Here is a 19,739-nt window from a genome sequence, read left to right as displayed (position 1 = left end):
TCTGACAAATGTCTGGAATTACTCAATTTAGAAGTTAGTTTTGACTCCAGTAATTTATACAGCATTGGAAAGTTACGGGGGGGGGGGGGGAGAAATATCTTTCAACTAATGTTTTTTTATTAAAGCTGACAGCAATAATTAGTTATTTGCTACTAATGGGGCGGCCCCTGGAGGGAAATTTGCCGAGATGGATGGCTTGGGCTCATGCCAGCAGTAATTGGTCTGAGCCTTGGTCAGATGCTGGCAGCTTGTCCCGAACACAGCAGCTCCGTGCCGGCATCCACCTTTGGTCCCTGCCTCCGGGCACCCCGGCCGGCTCCACACCGGTGTGCCAGGAAAGGGCCGTTGGGCTTCAGCCGATAAAAGTCACACTCTGGAGATAGAGCTGCCGAACCCCCAGTTCAGCAGGAACGCCAGCGACTTGGTTTCTCAGCAAATGAAGCTGAAAGTCAGGAATTGCGGCCGCAGAGTTGCTGGGAGCGCCTGTTTTGCTGGCAGTAAGTGTTTCGTGAGGTGCTGCCCTGGCAGAAGTCGTTGCCCAATTAGGGATGAGCCACTCTCTCCAAGTAGAAGTAAAAACGCCGTTTATTTTCTTCCAGATAATAACAGATCATCCTTTTAAAGGGCCCATGTGAAAAGCGTTAGGCCTGATGTAAAGCTTTGCCCAATGAAGAGAAGAGGGCTTTAATGCTGAACAGTTACCCCGGGCTTTTACATCACCGTTTCTTATCATTCCCCAGCCGCTGGAGTCAACCGACTACAGCTCTTCTTAAAAGTAAGCTTCTAGTTTCCACAGACACAGAAAAAGCCCTGAACATGGGGAACTAATGAGCTCTGCGGATTCAAAAATCAGAATGCAAAGAAAGAGGATCCAGATTTTCTTTTCATCTTTTTTTTGAGCTTGACACATAATTTTGGATGCTTGGGTCGTCAATACCTTTTGTTTCTCATCCTTCCTATAAACTGCAAATGATCCAATTATAGAGAAAAAGGAACAGGAAAGGGGGAAAGCAAGAGAAATGGAATAATCTAGGGGGGAAAGAAAGTAGCTGAGATGAAAAGCTAATGAAACGACAGATACAAAATGGTACAAACGAATTAAAGGGTATTTGGAGGTAGACAGAGAGGGGAGGGCAAGTCAAGGGTGAAGCCAAGGATTCAGGTCTCGGCCTCCCGCACCTCCACCTGCTCCACGCTCCTTCCCTCAGGCTGAGGCCCGAGCCCACACGGGATTACAGGCGTCACGAAGGTGGGCCACCCTGAGCTCCCTCTGCGAAACGGCACCGGCCACGCTGGCTCCGTGGTACAGGGATGCAGTTCCGTGGGGTTAAGCAGATGTGCCGTGTTGTAAAACCACCCCATGTGCAACCGGAGAGACTCTCTGCAGCCTGACGTGGAAAGATCTATTTTCCTTCTCTTTTGTTTCGCAAAAGAGAGAGGAGAAATGTGCCATAGGCTGAGAAAGGCGCTTAAGCTGCACTCGTAGGAGAGGTGAACTGGGAAGCCTTGACGGGCATGCTAATGTTCTGCCGTTTCGGCTGTAGGAACTGACATTAAAAGGCCTTGGTTAAAGACAGGGCTCGACATCTGAGCAGTGTAATGAGGTGTTTCACACCGCCCGACCTTGTAGGAAAGACCATGGCTTTCCAAATGTTTCACGTTGCGTTGGCCATTTGCTCTGACGTCTGGACGTGCTGCCAGCCCCGGCGCCCTGAGCGCCTTTCACCTGCACGGGCAGCGCAGGCAGCGCGGCCGTGCCCACGCAAGCTACGTGGCAGCGATGGGGTCGCTCATCTCGCAAAGTGTCTCAACACCCTGAAACCTCTCATGCCAGACTTGAGCTCCAGAACGTCAGCGTGGACCCAAACGGCCCCATCCCACCCCATCGCATCCCTGCCCGCACACCCTGGGAAAGGCACCATCACCCATTCTGCTCTTTGCCGCCTTTAATCCCATTCCTCCAGAAACAAATTAGCGTGGCACATTTTAGCAACAGGCTCCAGGGACTCACACTGCTTTGGACAAATAGATATATGAGCGACTGTGCATTTAATATTGTAAAGTCCTGGGGAACGGCACAGCGTGCAGTGCTTTGCTCAACTTGCACGCCGTGTTATTTACCGGTTGCTGCGTTCCCAGCTGGGAAAGCCTCGGGGTCTCCATTTCTTTTTCTCTCCTGGAAGCTGCTCGCGGAGGCACTGCCGGCCTCGGTGGCATCGAGGAACAGGCAGCTGGAAATGTCAGCTTCGGTGGAAATAGGTGCAAAGGCTGCTTTCGAGCTGTCTCAGGGTTCAGAAGCTCAGCGCCCACACGTGTCATCCTGGCTTGGCCATCCACGTCATGCGGGAAGCCTGAACAACATCTTAATAATTAAACTTCAGCAGAGTGGCAAGAGCACAACCCAGGGCAACCTTTGGCAAATCCCTCGCGAGACCCGTGGGGTTTTCTCCGGGCTGCGGCCCCTCCGCCGGCCCCCACAGCCCCCACGCATCCCTGCAGCCCCCAGGCTCCCCACGAGAGTCCCTCATGCCTGCAGACCCCTGGAAACACCAGGAAAGCAACTTAGGAGCAGAAAAATCCACTTTATTTGAAAGTTTTTAAGGGAATATTGAGAAGAATGGGAAGGGGTTTTGATCTTTCTTTTTTCCCAAACTCCAAAAAAAAAGCTTTTAAAATAAATAGCTGACAATGTCTCTTATTTGAGTAATTCTTTGCCAGCAATAAATGTGTCACTCTAAAGTGCTTTATTTAGAAATAAAAAAATGTTGTTCTTTGTAGAGCGCTCCGCATTACATCAAGTTAAAGGCTGGAAGCTAAATTCTCCTCCTCTCGCCGCATACCCCTCCCTGTTTGATACATTCATATATTCTTCTATAATCTGATCTAGGTTATAAAAATATAAAAAAAGAGAAAAAACAGAGAGACATCTGGCTCTCCCACACATCTGACATTTCCCTTTATGCCTGGTTTAACTTTTTTATGACTGCCTGGGTTCGCTTCATTGGAGAATTTCTCCCTTCAAATGAGTTTCCTGTTTTATGTTAGAAATTTTCCTTTAGACAAACCTGGTAATTTTTCAAGTTAAAATGTGTACGTCTTAAGTACTTAGGAATTTTAAGGATCCGACCGATGGGGACATAAATCTGCATTTATTCACGCTGGAGTCCCTTTGTCTAACTGATCCTATTTAAAAAAAGACAGAGAGGCAAGAAAGAGCCTGGCGTATTTTTTACTTGTTTTACAGGGGGAAAAAAACCCCAAACTGTCAATTCATAAGTAATTTATTAGTGTCTGCTCACACTTCCAAGCCTTTATGTGCTAATGCCAGGGGAAGGCAGTACTTGTGCTTTCTCGAGCATGCACTCATTTAATAGATAGTGAAGAGGGGGCTGATGTGGTCTCCTCGCTATTGACTGTCCTGGGGCCACGTTTTAATCAGGGGCGGTTGGCAGGGATGCCCAGGGGGCCGGAGCCCCATCTCAGCTGACTGACGGGTGCTGCTGCATCCCTCCCATAGCTGTCTCATCCGCTCCCTGCTGACATCAAGCTCTTATAATGCAAGATCACGTAATGAATAAAGGCAGGGCAAGTCCTATTGTTCGGTAATAAGGAGGAGGAAAAAAAAAACGATCAAAAAAGGCAGGGACTTAAAAGACCAAAATTATTTCTCAAATAGAGTAGGGAAGAAAAAAACCCCAACATGCCTTATCACAGCGGAGAACAAGCACTGTGCAAATGCGTGGGCCCGCGAGTGGCATGCAGGTTGTTTTGAACAGCCGGGTGACATTGTCAGGGAACCTTCCATTGTGCCTCTGAAAGGCACTCGCAACGGCGCATGAGAATCACTCATTTGTGTCACAGCAGACTGGGGAAAGATGCTGCCCGGGTTGCGGGGTTTTTTTTTCAAAGGCAGCTGTCCCCATAAGAAGACCTTCAAAGCCAGATAAAGCTCATTTCTGAAAGGCATTGAAAAAAAAGGCAGGAAAGCAAAACTTTAGGGAAGAGCAACAACCCAGGTTTGGAGAGATCTCCTCCTCCTCTCCCCCTGGGCCTGCTTCGCTGGCTTTGGGCATTTCCCCCCTCTCCTTTCTGCCGTTGGAAATTGAAGAGCTATCCATTGCTTTTTGCTGGTTAGCTGATTGCCAGCAATTCAGCAAGGAAATCGCTAGCCCCTACCCTCTAGCTAATTCTGCGGATTGTTCTGGGGGAAAAGCAGCTGGGGAGAGGCTTTTTCTGATACATGCTCTTCCATTTTCATCCCAGTTCCTCCTCCGGGAACAAAAGCTATTTTCCGGCGGTGGTGGAGGTGGCTGCATGCCCCCCAGGACCCGGGCCATGCCACCAGGGCCCTGGGGGGGCTCCCATGTCCCCCTGCCCACTGCAAAGTGCCCTTAGGAGAGAGCGGCTGAGGGGGCCCTTGCAGACTCAATTCCGGCAGAGGCTCAGCTTTCGGGTTTCATCCAAGTGCCTAATTAAATTTTCAGAGCACTAACTGCTCGGGATCCAACACAAATAGCTGCAGAAGCCAGAGGGGAGACAGGGAAAGGATGGAGGGTGGGGGAAAGGGGGGAGAAACCTAAAACAAATAAATTAATTAAACAAATAAATAGGGAGTGAAATAACAGAGGGAAAAGAAACTAAAACCACCGGCAGCCCTGGCCACTCGAGCACTCATTAGCAGCGGGAGAGGCGGGAAGTGTCTCGTTGTCTGGGGCTGTCATCCTTCATCCTGACGAGCACTTAGAGAGTCACGACCCCTTTCAGCATCGCCATACAGTCAATCAGCCCCTCGCATCGGTCACTGCCGTTCACTCGCTGCATCCCGGCCTTATTACAGGCATATGCGGAAAGAAGGATATTATATCATCGGGAAGCAGGGAGGTAGGGGAAGGCTGCTGCCCACACCACCCCTCCTGCCCACAGCTCACATGCCAAAGGCGGGCAGGGAAGAGCAAGCAGCAAAGGCAAGAGCTGCCGAGGCGTGTCCCCCGATTGATGCCCGCAGCCCTTGGGGGATGCTGGGCTCTGCTTGCCCTGGGAGGAGGCGTGCGGAGTAGCACATCTATTTTTACACGTGCCTACATGGCGCGCTCGGCCGTCTCTGGGAGGCCGAGCTGTCAGCAAACAATGATTTCAACTGGGTTTACAGGGGAAAAAAAAATCCTGTGTCATCTGCTGAGAAGGAGCCCGGGAGCAGTTTGTGGAGAGGCCAACAGAAGCAGGGCTGGGGAGATGGCTGCGACGGAAGAGCAGCAGAGAAGGGAGAATTTGCAGCCTGCCGTGTTTTTGGCGCTCCGCAGACTGAAGCTTTCAGCTGAGGCTGCTCCCCAGCAGCACAGCTTGTTACCTTTCTGCCTGAGCTCCCTTTGTGCTTTATTATAATTTGAAAGCGTGGTTAGCGCCGGCGAGAGAGGCTGAATTGACAGCCCCAGAGCGATGCCTCCAGCGTGTTGCCCTCCCGTGTGGGTTGCTGCTGCTGTTCGTGTGTTTGCCGAGCGCTGACAATAGGCAGATCGCTGCCTGGATAATGGGAGCAACCCCTGGCTCGGCGGGTTCATCGCCGAGAGGGAGGAGGGCACGGCAATCCCGGGCTTGTTCCAGCCAGGGAAATCCACAGGCACAGGGGCGAGTGGCTGAAAGCCTCTCTTTTCTACTTAACTCGGCCACTTGATGACTCAGCAGCGCAAGGAACACGCTTGCCAAAGGAGGGGATGCTCTCCAGTAACTTCGGTCTCACCTGCATCGCCTCATAAAGCAAAATAGTTCAGCCTGTGCAGCGTGCTCACTATGGGAATAGCTCGTTCCCTCCCAACAGACCCTCCCACTCAACCTGTTGTGGTTCTCACCAGAGACGGCTCGTCTCATGCCAAAACTGGCATCGTGTGCTGCTCAGCATCAGCTCGCCTAGCAGCCTACAGCCCTCCTCTAGTTATCCCAGGATGCTGCAGCTCTCTTGCGGGGGTTTATCATGAGACAGAACAAGCAGTGTCAGTGTTCCCTCTCGATGAAGCAACAGCTCTGAACATGCCGAAACGCCTCTGGATTTTCTCTGCAAACACTGCTTGTTGCCTGGAACTCGTGTTCCGCTGGACTGTTTGCTCCTCGTCAACACAGAGGAAATTTGGCCAGGTGCTCCAACACCTCTACAGCAAACAGCGTGTGGTTAGTTAAGCAAAAAAAGCAAACACATCTTCCACTGAAATGTGGAGTTCAAAAAACCAAGAAAAGAAAGGGACATGCCTGTATCCTGCAGGAAGATGCAGAGCATCAGGACCACCCTGGCAGTGCTGGGACAGTCTGCTCCTCCCTCCAGGGAGCCGGGGTGCTGGGCAGCACGCAGGCCCCCAGAGAGCTATGCTGCACTCGCCAGGTTCGTGCCCCATTTTGGGGGGCCTCCGCTCGGGCCTGGGCCCTGCGTGGGGTGTCACAGCCTGTGGGCAGTGCCACCCGAGGGCACCTCAGCTTTGGAACCACTGCCCCTATGGGTCAGGCTTCTAATTTTTATTTATTTCTTTCTCTAATTTTACATAGCAGAAATTGAATCTCTGTTCCAGTTTCTTCTGATTCCATAAAGGGATATCAGTTACACTGTAAATCCGATTTATTCTTTTCTATGTATTCATTAAATTCCAGTTAGTTACTGCACTATTTAATGGAATTGATGGTGTAATTAAGCTACAGGCAGACATTAACAACCAGAACCGTCAGGGAGGTTTAGGATCCTTTACTACTCTCTTCCCGGTGTTATACAGCTTCTAATTTCATAACAATTACTCTGACCAGTTGGTTCAAACCACACACTTCATGCGTGCTGACTACCTAGAGCCCAGCTCCAGAGCAGCCCTGGGTGCAACATTGCGTTGCCCTTCACTTTGGCCTCGCTGCAACACCCCCACACACGTGATGCATCCTGATGACATTCTGCAAAATGGCATTGATGATTTTTTGCTTTGCTCAATGTCCTCTACCCATCTAATTCAGAATATACATTCCTTGAGAGTATTTTCTTAATACAAAAATCCCCACGTGGGCCTCTTCCAAATTAATCCCAATTTACACCAACAGAAACTAGAAGAGCTGTAGCCCCCTCACACATCTGTAAGTGAGATGCACAAGCCTCAGTTTCAGGTTTAATAACATGGGAATAATTATCTCATTTTATTGCTGGGGGCTGGAATAAGAGGAGGAATTTGGGACAGTTTGTAAATTACTCCGAGATTCACAGATGGGGCGATGTGTTATCATTCTCAAAAGTGCATCACCTCCAAAGACATGAACACCTCTAAAGCGCATGCCTAACCCAATTTTCACTTGCATTCAGGTAAACTAATCCAGTGCAGCAGGGAGGCTTGAAATGGCCGATAGTCCTGCCTGGGCACTCTTCCCTCTACAGAAATCCTCTTTTTCCCCCAACAATCAAATCTGCTCTGGACCCTCTGCTCCTTATCCCCAGGTAGACGGAAGCATAAACCAAAGATGTCAGCTGGAGCACTCACACCCTACCCCACAGCTAAAATAAAGGCAATGCCGGGGGGTTTCCAGCCTTCTTGTCACCAGGGTACGTCCCTCCTCCTGGGGCTTGCAGAAATCCCCCATGCCCCTCCCCAGCAACTTTGGTTCCCACCAGGCACAGTACAAACACCCCGGCAGATAAATACTTGCCTGCTGCAGTTTGCCCACCACCAGGAGGGCTGAGAGTGGGCTTTGCGAGCCAAGGAGATGTCCATGCCTGTGCAGAGGCTGAAGCACAGAGAAGCTGTCTTGGGGCAACACCCACGCTCTGCACGGGCAGCTGCAGCTCCTTCCCTGCTCCTGGAGCCACCGTGGCACCAGTACAGTGCCCGACAGCAAACTTCCCAAAGGCTTTGCAGGATGGAGGTGAAGCTGTAACAATCACTGCTATTGCATTAAGAGATTGCTTCCTGGTGCCTTATCTGCCCAGAGATATCAGCAGCCAGGATCTTATCATGCTGTAATTACCAGGCCTAGATTTGTCCTAATTAGCTCTCTGGAGTAAAGTTACCCCCAATCTGTGTGTTATGGGTGCTCAGCAGGAAGTGATTTAGAGTCCAACAGGTTAGGTGGGCTGATCTAAGGAAGATTAGCTGCAGCTACCATCAAGGGAGGGAGGGACACGGGGCTCCTCTCCTGACCCTCTCCAGAGGTGTGTTTGCCAGCTCCTGAGGAGGACAGATCTGTCGGGACAAACCATGGCTACGGACTCTGCTACCTTCTGTGTGCAGCCTGGATGCAGAGGACAGAGCAGGCCAGCTCATAACTCTTGCAGCAGCTCCTCTTCACGGCCAGATCCTGCTGGGAGGACAGGGAGCTGCGCTGCAGCCTCCTATTCCCAAGCTCCCACCGTTTTGTAGGACAGCTAGTGCCAAGGCCCCTGCGCTTGTTCTGCCAGTTCACCTGCTTCACCTCCCAAAGCCTGGTGTGCCTCCTCAGTGGGCTTAGCGGAGGTCCCTGGGAAACCGCAGAGCTGGTCCTGCGTGCCTGTGGAGGAATGATGCTCCTGAGCCAGGCTCTGCCTTTGCTCTGTAATTAGTGCATGTTTGTCTCTTTGACTTCAAGTGATATTTAGCGGTTAGAGGTTGGGACCCTGGTTACTCTAGCAGGGTGATAAAGAAATAGATAGGTAACTGAGATGCCGCTCTGCATCTGGGAACCAAGCCACCCTGATCAGAGCAGCTAAGGAGTCCAGCTGATGGGGGGGGTCCCGCCGGCGATCTGGCTTTTGGCAATGTTTGGTTTGCATGATGTGATCATATAATAATGTGATGGCTTTTAAGACGGGATTGGAGCCAAACTATGGGCCGGTGTGCTGCAGGAAAGGACAATTCCCATGCCCACCCACCTGCAGGACCAGGGGGGCTGGGCGGGATCTCAGAGAGCACAAGCCCGTGCCCCAGCACCCAGACAGCCCCTGGGAAAAGGGTCTTCAACTGCTCCTAGAGACCCTCAGCCTTGGAGACTCTTTGCCTTCCCTCGGGGGCCAGTTCCAGCATCGCTCCTATAGCAATCTAGCAGCTGACCAGCAGACCTTATTTCCACTAAGTTCAACGGATTTCTTCTCCTCCTCCCCCAGTGTCCTCAGAGTGGCCAAAAGCCATCATTTCATGTCTTTTTTTTTTCCTTCTTAAACACTGTATGTGGTGGAAGGCAGGTGTCTTAAGAACAAGCCTGCTCCCTTCCCTTGCAGGTCACCTTTTCCTGCGTGCTCTACCAGGGACGCAGCTGTGTCCTCTTAGCACGTACAAGGTCATATTCTCAACACCGTCTGCTAAAATAGTGTAATAAAATTACCTCACGTGAGCAGGACACTCCTGCTAATCACAGCTTTGCTGGGTTAAGTGCTGCTACATGAAACATTTTGCTGGCCCGGTTTCACCGCTCTGCTTCCCACCTCTGCCAGTGCAGCAATGTCAGCAGAAGAGTGCAGAGTAGATGCAGTTCCTACAAATGCATTCCCAGCAGCCGGATTTCGGGCTCAAACCCTGCCTGACACAGCTGCTAAGAGATGTGCAGGCAGCTGCATCCTCCCCACTGACTGAACGGTCTCACCCAAGACTCTTCCCCTCATGCCTCACTCTGCCAAAAACACCGCTTTATGCCTTGCAGGAGCCACAGGCTGCGCCAAAGGCTGGCTGCAGGTTGGCAGTACGTGGACGTACACGTCTGCAAGGCACCCCAAAATGAAACGCACTGGTTCAGCACAGGAAATTACTATTCTATTTTATTGCAGTTGCAGCTAAAAAAATAGAGACTAAGAAAATCATGCAGAGAAACTAAGTTGGGGATGTTTTTGTTTAAAAAAAAATCTGTTTTCTTTACTGAAATGAAAACGCCTCAGAAAATCTCAGAATCATCATCTGGGAGATGGGAGCTGGTAATGCGGAGAGGGGGCCCTTCCCTGGGGCAAGATTTTTAATAACTTCCTAGCTATGGGAGGCTGTTAGCAAATCTCAGCTGGAAGATTTTTTTCACCCAGCTGGATCTTGCAGTCTTCTTACATCATTAACTCACTGAGATCGTTTTTGAAGAGGGGGATGTTTGGGGTTTCTTTGATTTCCTTCCTGACAAACCTTTCAGGTAAATCTCTGTTCTTCTGTGTTTCCCAAGGGAGAATGAAGTCTCTGATGTGACAATCATTTTGTCCTGCCAGACCAGCACATGGCCCAGCACACTTTTCCCAGGTTAGGGGAACATCGATGCCAAGTTTCATGGCTCCTTTCCCAGCCTCTGCAGATGAGCAGCAGAAAGGGTTCCTGCTTGCTGGTTTCTGGCTGCTCTGCTCATCGCTGTCCTCGAAACGCCAGGGCTTGGTCTCGACAGGATGCAATGCAAGCCGAGGAGCACTGATGCTGGTGCGGCACCAGTGGCTCAGAGCCACCCAGTTGCCGTGTCCCGCTCCTTAGCTTATGCTTAAATTGACAGATTTGGGGTTGAGAAGAAATTTTTCTTTCAGACCACATTAACAAGCAATCATGGTAGTCTTTCTTTTTTCTTTATATCTGAAGAAATTCCTTGCTATTGCCAGGGCCTAAGGTCAACGCTTTCCTTTCTCCTGCTCTCACTGCCATACATCTGTTATGCTTCGCTTTTTCTATAGTTCTGAAGTTTGTAGCAGGCACCGTGAGATGTTTCGTGGCCTCTGGTAAATGAAGGTTTTCTGTAAACTCTTCTGAGCTGTTGTGTGAATGTCTGAGATAATGGAGGACTTTATCCTGCCGCCACACTCCCTCCTAGACACGGGAAGATGCGGTCTTTGCCGCACGTATAACAGATTGGGATTTTTTTTACCTTCAGCTGAGGACTTGGGATTTGATGCTTTTTTTCTGTAATATTTAGTTTCAAGAGCCAAGCACGCAGAAATCCATCCTGCAAGCGAGACCCCAGATTTCAGGACCATTTGGGCATGCATCCACCTCTTGAACACTGTAAGTCTGGCCAGCTTCTGGTCTAGTAGACCACTTGCAAAAGTAACACCAGTCACATTTGCAGTCCTTACCAAATTATTACTGGAAAACGACCCTACAGCCATGAGTTTCCCAGATAATCTAACTGCTGCTCTTGCATCAGTGTTAAATGAGTTGCCTTTTAATTCTGTCAAGCATTCACTTGGTCTTGCTGCACAGGGAAGGATAAATATTGCTTCTACTACAGGAAACAAAGTGGCTTTGGCTAAGAAAATATGCCTGCGGGGAAAATTGGCCTGGACCAGCTGTTATGGATGACACTGGTACAGAGGGAACAACGTTGCTTTCCACGGCTGCTCCCCCACATGCCCTGTCCTGTCTACGTGACTCATCCTTGGCTTAGAGGGATTACTTAAGAGTGACAGGGGAATCCGATCTCCATTAAAACCAAATCATTTGTCACTCTGCAAGGAGCAGTGACAAGGAGGACAATTAGTGCAAACTGGGAGGCAATGTTTATGATGTAGAGCCTCGTCCCTTAGTCAGTCGAGTGTTTATCAGCGTGGGTGTTTGCCCATCCCTGACGGGTAATGAGAGAGTTTGGTGGGGTCACTGAAAGGCCTCCCCATCCTTCTCCAGAGCCTCAGCTTTCATTAAAAAGATCATAAAAATAAAATAATGAAGTAGTTCTCCAGCTGTCACTGCAGCAAAGCACTCCTCAACAGCAGAAGCAGAGGTAGCTGGTGCCACCTTCTCACCTGCATTTGCAGAGAGCCTGAACCAGGATTTCCCAGGTGAGATGAGCAGCAGACCAGGGTGGGCAGCAGGATGCCCCATGTTCAGCATTTGCGGGCAGGTTCGGCGCATCGCCATTCAGGAGTGGGGGAAAGCAAGATCATGCAGATGTGCCTACTGAAGAGCCATTGGACTGTTAATGCTTTTAATCCTCTAGCAGTACAGGGCCATGGGAGGAGTTTAATTTCTTTAAGTGTAGACTCAGTTTACAGATTTGGCTCAGGAAGTGGATTTCTTCAAAGCTGAACAAAACCACAGGCTCACCACAAGAAAGCACCATAAGAGCAAATAGCATGCCCTTCCTTCCCAGGTAGCCTTGGACCCACTTATGTTCTGCAAATCTCCACTGCTGAGCTTTTTCACTTCATTCAGTTCTTTCTTTCAAGGGACAGAGGAGTTTCCCATGTTTAGCATATGCAGTCATCCTGCTCAGCTTGAATTTCCCAGGGAAGCCCAGGTCTCAGCCTCGGCCTCGCAGGGACATGTCCCATTTTCTGCTTTCTGCTCTAGCAGAACTAGCAAGCCTTTGGTGCTTCAGAGGGGGATGTGCTGTACCATTCTCTGCCCAGAGCATCTCTTCCATCAGCCTCGCTCCAGGCTCCTGGTTGTTTTTGTTATACCTGTGGGTGGATATGGGAGTCTTTGATCATCCGGGATTACTGCAGCATTATGAGCTTTCAAACAGAAGCGGATGCTCTGGATACAAAAGTGGGTCACGTACAGTGGTGTGCTGGAGATGCTTTGACGCGTGGGGAAAGGGGGGAGGCCGGGATGGAGGAACTGACTGGTGCATGGTTTGCATGGCACAGACTCCGGCGAGCCTGTATCTGCCTGCACTGGCTGTGCCTGAAATTCAGTTACGGGGAGTTTTCCTTGGTGCACTTGCAGAGCTGCACAGGGACAAAAGGCTTTCATTGGAAATGGAAGATTGCCTGTTTCCAAAGATAAGGGGGAGATGTGGGAGATCAAGGCATGAACCAGCTTCTCCCTGCCCAGTGCTGAGCTTCTTCCTTTCCCCTGCACACAGGCACCAGCCCTGCAGTGCTCTGCACCGGTGTACGCAATGGCAGGAGTTGCTGGGAGGTGGGAAGCATGCCCGTCCACGTCGCCATTGCGTATTCCCTCAGATGTGTTCTGCTGCTAATGAAATAATGTAAGAGACATCATTCTCCATCACTTCCAGTTACCCCCCCACCTCCCCGCACAGGAGCCTGCCAGTGTTCCCCTTCTTTGCGAGGGTAACAAACCTCTGCTAAAAAGAAAGGCCATTAATAGTAATTACCCACAAAGACAACAAACACCACCACCCCCCTTTCTCTTTTAACGAGCCCTAAAAAAATAACTTCCTTAATTGAAAAGCTTTCTACTTTGGAGACAGCACCAACACTTCAGAGAAGTCCAGGCAGCTCCGGCAAGTGAAGATGAAATGAAGGAACGTGTCAGACAGTGCCTTCCAGGGGTGTGTGAGGCAGACCTCAAAGTCAGGGGGCACACGAACGCCATCGCTGAAATTCAAGGAACTATCAATAAGGCACTAATTGGATTGAAAGGAGGTGGCAGATGGAAAGAAACAAAACAGGAAAACAGCTTTGGAACAAACATCATTAGAAAGAGAAGTTTAGGCAAGCAAGTGGAGCACATCCTGAGCCCAGGAGATGAGCAGAGCATGACTGTCAGAGATGCCCCCGGTACCACCTGTGCCCATGGCAAGGAGCCATCAGGTTAGGGTTTCTCCTCCTGCCTCTGCAGGGGAGTGTGGTGGCTCAGTGGGGTGATCTACCCACCAGAGCAGAGGAGAAGCCGGTGCGTGGCGTGGGAGGATGCTCGTGGCTCCGTGAGCAGGACCTCTCCCTTCTGGATCTTAGGCAAAGGCCGTAATTCCATTCCGAGCAGAACTTATCGAGGGCCAGGAGTAATCTTTTCTCATCTGGAAGGGGCTGGAGGATTTATGAACCCACCTGTCAGGTGGTGAAGTGCCCCCTTGGTAAATGGTTTGCTAAGCATTCATTCATCTTCCTCCCTCACAGCAGCTGCATGAGGATGGGCAGCGCCCTGCCAGGACTGCGAAGCAGGGGAGGGAGGAAGGAAGAGGTAAGAAGACTACGGATGACAGCAGGGACATTAGTGGGGACACTGAGCCTGGTCCGATGCTTGCTCTCAGTTCCAGGGGCTGGGGCTGGGTCTTGAACCACAAGGATGACAAGGGGCCCCAGGAGAATTAATTTAAACCATTGCTCTAGAGCAGGAAGGCTAAAACCCATGAGCCATCAGCATGACACGCGTTGCACCTGACTGTTTCCCATCTCCAGTTCATAACTATTAAGCTAAAGCCTTATCAGCCGGCAAGACAGACCCCGCTGCTTGAGCATCTATCGCTCTGAGTGCTTTTCCGACTGGCTCATTGAGAATTGCCACGGACACATAACCTCTGTAAGTTATTATAACTCGTTTCCCCCACCGCACACGTGCCCGTGCAGAGCGGCCTTTCTTCCTACGGTGTTCACCGCCTGGCAGCGGCCCAGCCTCAGGCAGAAAATGCTTCCACTGAGGCTTGATCGATCGCCTCTTGCATTTGGCTACTCACCAGCTGGATTAATGACACATGGGATCCAGGACATGGCAACGCGCTCTTTCTAATGGCATCGACATGGCCTCTCTCCCCATGGGCAACCGAGACCCAAGGCTACAGCCCTGCGCACCCAGAGCACCAGCACACATGGCAGCCTGCCCTGCTTCCTACGCACCATGTTGGAGAGCTATGAATGGCTAGAACCACTCAGAACATTTTCAGAAAGCCCAATAGTTTGAAGAAGATGGGAAGAGCCAGAGCGGGCTCAGCACCCAGACACTTTGATGCTCCCCTCCCACCCCTTTCCGCATTTCCAGTTTAAACTATTTTGTGCCATTGCTCAGATGCAAGACGTCACCCAAGACATCTCAAAATCCTGTGGAGACATTGCTCACATGCCCAGTGCATAGAAATAGCCAAACTTGACCTTAGTCTTTACATGGGTGTCAGGACAGCCTTCTGCTACAGGCTGGAGCATGCTCATCCGTTTCCATGCAGGCATTTTGCCTCCTGCTCCTCAATGCGCTCTCGGGACTCTGCTCTGGCTCCCTTCATGTTTCTCCCATAATTGTAGCTCTACCCACTCCTTTCAGAGGCAGTGCAGGCTTTTCCCAGGGTATGGAGAAAGGCCGTAGTGCTTCCCCAGCAGCAGATCCTCACCGCTTTTCAACTCCTTTCGGATGGCAAGGATTCGCTCTGCAGCATCTGCTCCCGAAGCCCATGAAGGCGAGTTGCTTTTCCTGGTCGCCTGCTCCAGCTGTAGCCGAGGTGGGTCACCACACCCATGCTGGGTGCTGTGGCTGCTGATGCTATTGCTATATTGCATAATTATGGCATAGCACATATATAATTACAAGAGGCCCCAAGTATCCCTTTCATTACTTTTATGCAAGAAAATGCTTTTCTCATCGGATGCCCCAGCTTGGCTGATACGCCCTCTCTGCACTGCTCCTTAAAGCAGCTATGCAAATTGGACCTTAATATTGTTCAGATAAATGGCGTGAGGAAGAAAATGGATACAACAATCTGTTGCAAAGTTAACGTTGGGCTCTACCTCCCAAATTGGCTCAGGGAAATTAGCAGGAAGGATCAGGTTACATAATAAACCTGCTTACCTGCTCATTAAATTAATCTTTCCTTTCTTCTTCCCCTCTTCTAGTCTTGTGGTTTCTATAACTGTAGAATAACTAGAAAACAGCAAAGTCCTAGATGAAAGGGAGACTAGGTCTGGAAGCACAAAGATTAAAGGAGAGTTTTTAGGATTACTCTTCGAGTATTTTTTTTTTTTTATCTTGGGTCTGCAGTGATTATTCCCGCTCCTCTCCAAGCCATCCTTCTGGATGTATCTGGGGGAGCATGCAGGCTCTCGAGCAAGTTCCAAGCATTTTTCCAAGGATACAACAGAAATGTGCATTAGCAGTGGCGTGGGCAGCCAGAGCCCCGCAAGCCTCCAAGACCGATTGTCTTTTATCTGTGGCTCGGCAGGGACGCAGCCTCCTCCTGGGTCACGCCCCAGACTTGGAAGCCCCTCTGTCTCACACCACTTCTCACAGCCCTATAGAAATGAGAAAGAAATGAGACGCAGAAGATTTTTTTTTTTTAATTGCAGGTGAACCAGAAGCACTGCAATCTGTTTAGTGCAGGGTTTGCTGCTGGTCGCAAGCTGAGCTCCAGCCAGCACAGGGTGTCCCAGAGAAGCATCCCACAGACCGCAGCCACCTCAGCTCTGCTTTGTGTTTTTCAGAGGAGCACAGCCGGCGAGGCTCACTCCCAGCTTATCTTTGCCCGGATTTTTTTCCCCAGTGGTTTTGCATTTTCAACCATTTTGCACACCAGCCCCTTTCCCAACCCTGCTCTCCTCGTGCTGCAGCTGGAAGCGTTCCTTCCCTTCAGGCAGGTGATTTAGTGGATGGGAGTTTGCAGGCTGTTAGGCAAGCAGGGAAGGCAAAGCAGTGTAGCAGTGTCTAAATCACTCGGGCTCAGATTTATGAAAGTGGGACCCGTCTGGGAATGGCAGGAGAGCAGAGCCCCACGAGGCAGCAGCGGCATCTCCGAACCAAGAGATGCTCCTCCGGCACAGGGAGAAGCGGGGAGGTGGGCACAGGGCTGACCAGCATTACGGGCACTTCTCCCAGCAGCGCTCCCCACTATTAAGGGCAGTTCTCCCAGCGGCGTTCCCCAGTATTACGGGCACTTCTCCCAGCGGCACTCCTTACCTGCTCCGCTGGCACAGTCTCCGGTGGGCAGGTCCAGCCCAGTGCAAGAGGAACAGATCCCAGCTCTGCTCGTCTAGGGGAGGATGAGAAGAGGCTGCTTTAGAGAAATTCCTGCAAGGGATGTGCACCATGGCTATGCATATACATATGGAATTTTATTGGGAAGAGCTGTTTCCTGTGGAATTGGGCTTTTGAGTCCAGTCTGGAAACCAGGCTGAGCACAAAAAGGAGGGCTCAGGTTCTGGAGATGAAGGGCCAAAGTGAGTTGTGGGGTGCAAGCGGCTGCAGGTGGCTGCGGCCCCAGCAGGGCGCGGAGCAGGATGGGGAGGAAAGGTTCCTACCCCAGCCTGTGCAGATGGGGCAGTGGCTGAGCAAAGCCAAACACCACCAATTAATTAGATTTTATTTAGCCAACATCCTTGGAGTGTTTCCAAAGACAACACTAAAACAAATAAATAAAGCAGCAAACACAAGTGAATTTCCTTGCTGAAAAAATAAACGATTTCTTTGCTAAGTAAAACAACCAAAGGACATCCCTGGGAGCCTGGAGCAACGCCTGCCCCGGAGGAGGTAGGGCAGCCCGGCTTGGCACAGCCCGGCAGCCACATCCTCCTTGGCCGCCTGCTCTCTCATGCAGGGGAGAGCCGCAGCGTCAGATCGATGAAGCATCGAGACGGAGAGAAGGCTGAGCCAGGCTCGGAATATGATTTATGATCTCGCAGACAGTCTGAAGTGGTGTGGTTGGGTTTCTTATTGTAACAGCCTCTCGGTGAGCAGTATCCAATTAGGTGACCCCCTAGGTCTCCCTATTGATTTGGGGGGGGGGGGGGGGGGAGTACTTTTCTCACTACTCCTTCGGCAGCAGCGCCGGCTGGGCTGGGGCGAGAGGCCCTGGCAGACGAGCAGCCTCCAGGGGTGCAGCCAGGCCATGCTGGGCTCGGGGGGTCACCTGCAGCCTGGCAGGGCCGGGGGGGACTGCCAGCACCACTCTGGGCATCACCCCCTCCCGGGGCCGACGCTGCTCTCTTACCTGGTCTGGCCGGGTACCGGGTGGGTACCAGTCCCTGCTCCAACCGCACGGAGCTGCCTGGCCGGCTGCCTTCACTGCGGCTCAGCGATGTGCCCCGGCTGCTTCGGGCCAGGCCAGGTGGTGGTGTCACCTCTTCTCTCCACGAGAAGTCCTCCACCGCGAGCCTGGGACTAAAAAGCATCAGTTCTCAAGCAATTCTACCTCCCCCTCGCTCGTTAAACAAAGGAGGGGGAAGAGCCCGAGAAGACAGAGTTCTTAAATTAATCAGCACAGTTTTCTAACTAATGCCCTTTGTGTTTTACATAATAATATAAAGCTTTAATCAGAGACAACAGCCTCCTACATCAAAGATCCCTCTCTCCCACTCTGAACTTTGGAGCCCTTCTCCTTGCAATTAACACAGAAAGATCTAAATAAAGTTACAGAGAGCAGCTTGCAGATAATATCTCAAGCGAGGAATCAGGGCTGGCTCGGCTCGGCAGGCAGAATCACAAAAGCCGCTTTGCTCGCTGTTCCCTGCTCACAGGGACCCATTCTGCTTTTGTTAGGCTGTGTGTGCACGTGTATAAAGGCGAAATTGCTGGAGCAGGCACAGTGACCGGGGGTTGCGGTGCTCTTTATCCCACCGAGCTGGCATCGCCACCTAGGAGGCGGCTCAGAGGAGGAAGTAGTTTAATTTGATTCTCCAATCTCAAAGCCCATGCCTGGAAAGCTTTGCATTGTGCACTGTGCAAATACACCAGGCCAGGCTCCGGTGCCCTTATTTACACTGCTCCCTGACCAGGCCTGTTCACGCTTTGGAAGCTCGTTGCAGCCTTAATGCCCAAGGGCGTACGATCAAGGGCACCCACCCCAGCCATTCGTTAATGTAGTTACACAGCTTTGCCATGAAGTTCAACATTTCACTTTGGAGGAGCACATGTATGACTTGTGGTTGCTGCTGAGGGCTGAGAAAGCGAAGGCAGCAGCAGGCACGGCTGCCCTGCACCCAGCGCGCAACGGCCTGCCGTCTCTCCAACCAAGATAAAGACTCCTGCTCCCTCCCCTTCATCCTCCTCACACATCATCCTTTCGGAGGGCCCGGCTGGCGGCTGGGGCCCGTGGCTTTGGTGAGCTCCTAAGCGCCCTGTGCCCCACGCTGGGAGCTCTCCCCCCACCTTCCTGCAGGCTGAGCTCTCCCATCACTATTCTTGGATCTCTGTAAAATGCTAATTGCTGTGCCTGACCTCCCCAGGATAACAAGGGAAAACCTCCCCTAATTAGCACTGCAGTCTGGGGGTGAGAGAAACCAAATGTTGACTGTAGAGCGGCTGCACTTACAGTAAATTCCAACATATGCTGTGGAAAAATGCCGCCTAAATAAGGCTTCGGAAGCACGGGGTGTTTAAATAATAATGAATCCCCACTGCTGTTTATTACAGAACAGAAATGTAGTAAAAGGCAAAGCTGCGGCTGCGTTGCCTCCTCCCTACCAGGATGCCTTGCAGAGGGCTGGCAGCGGAGGAGCCGGAATCCCGGGGACACAGAACCTGCGGCAGCGGGAATTCCAGGCGTGTGCACAACATTTACAGGCATTAGCAACGAGGCCTTCCAGTGTCCCTGCGAGCTGGGCGGTTCTTCCTGCCCTCATTTTGCCAACACAGAGAAGGTACCAAAGGGCCCAGGGGAAAACTACCTGCCCAGGGCCACGCTATATGGCACGATGGGGAGTTCAAGCACCCCGGGCTCCCACAGATGGATGACCTCTTTAGCTGGGGGGTGGGGGCTGAAAACTGGGGGAGACCAAGGGTGCTGCAATTCAGGAATTGGAGATACATGGAGCAAAAGGGAGTTGTGGGAAAATGTGGCGGACCGAGCCTGCCAGCTTCAGCTAGGGCTAAACTCCTTTTTGATGGAGCGCCATTGACTTGCATGAAATCCCAGCACAGAAATTCAGCCACCACCATCTTTACAGGTGTGCAAAATCCCTCCCGGTTTCTCATAGACTTACGCACATCCTTCCACCTCTAGTGTGCCAGGACGCCGGAGGTACCAGCACTTCCTCAATGGAGCAGTCCCACCCAACGAGTGACCTTCAGGCAAGACCATCGCCTGCTTCAGCACGACGCTGCTGCCCACCCCAGGCCTCCCATGCTGCTTTCCATGCCCCATGCAGGGACAAGGCAGTGGCAGCAGCGAAAGCCAAAGTGGCTGCAGCATCTCTTGAG

This window comes from Harpia harpyja, chromosome 4 (genome assembly GCF_026419915.1).
Source record: "Harpia harpyja isolate bHarHar1 chromosome 4, bHarHar1 primary haplotype, whole genome shotgun sequence".
Classification (NCBI taxonomy): domain Eukaryota; kingdom Metazoa; phylum Chordata; class Aves; order Accipitriformes; family Accipitridae; genus Harpia; species Harpia harpyja.
The sequence above is the reverse complement of the archived record's forward strand: the minus strand, read 5'-3'. Positions refer to the sequence as shown.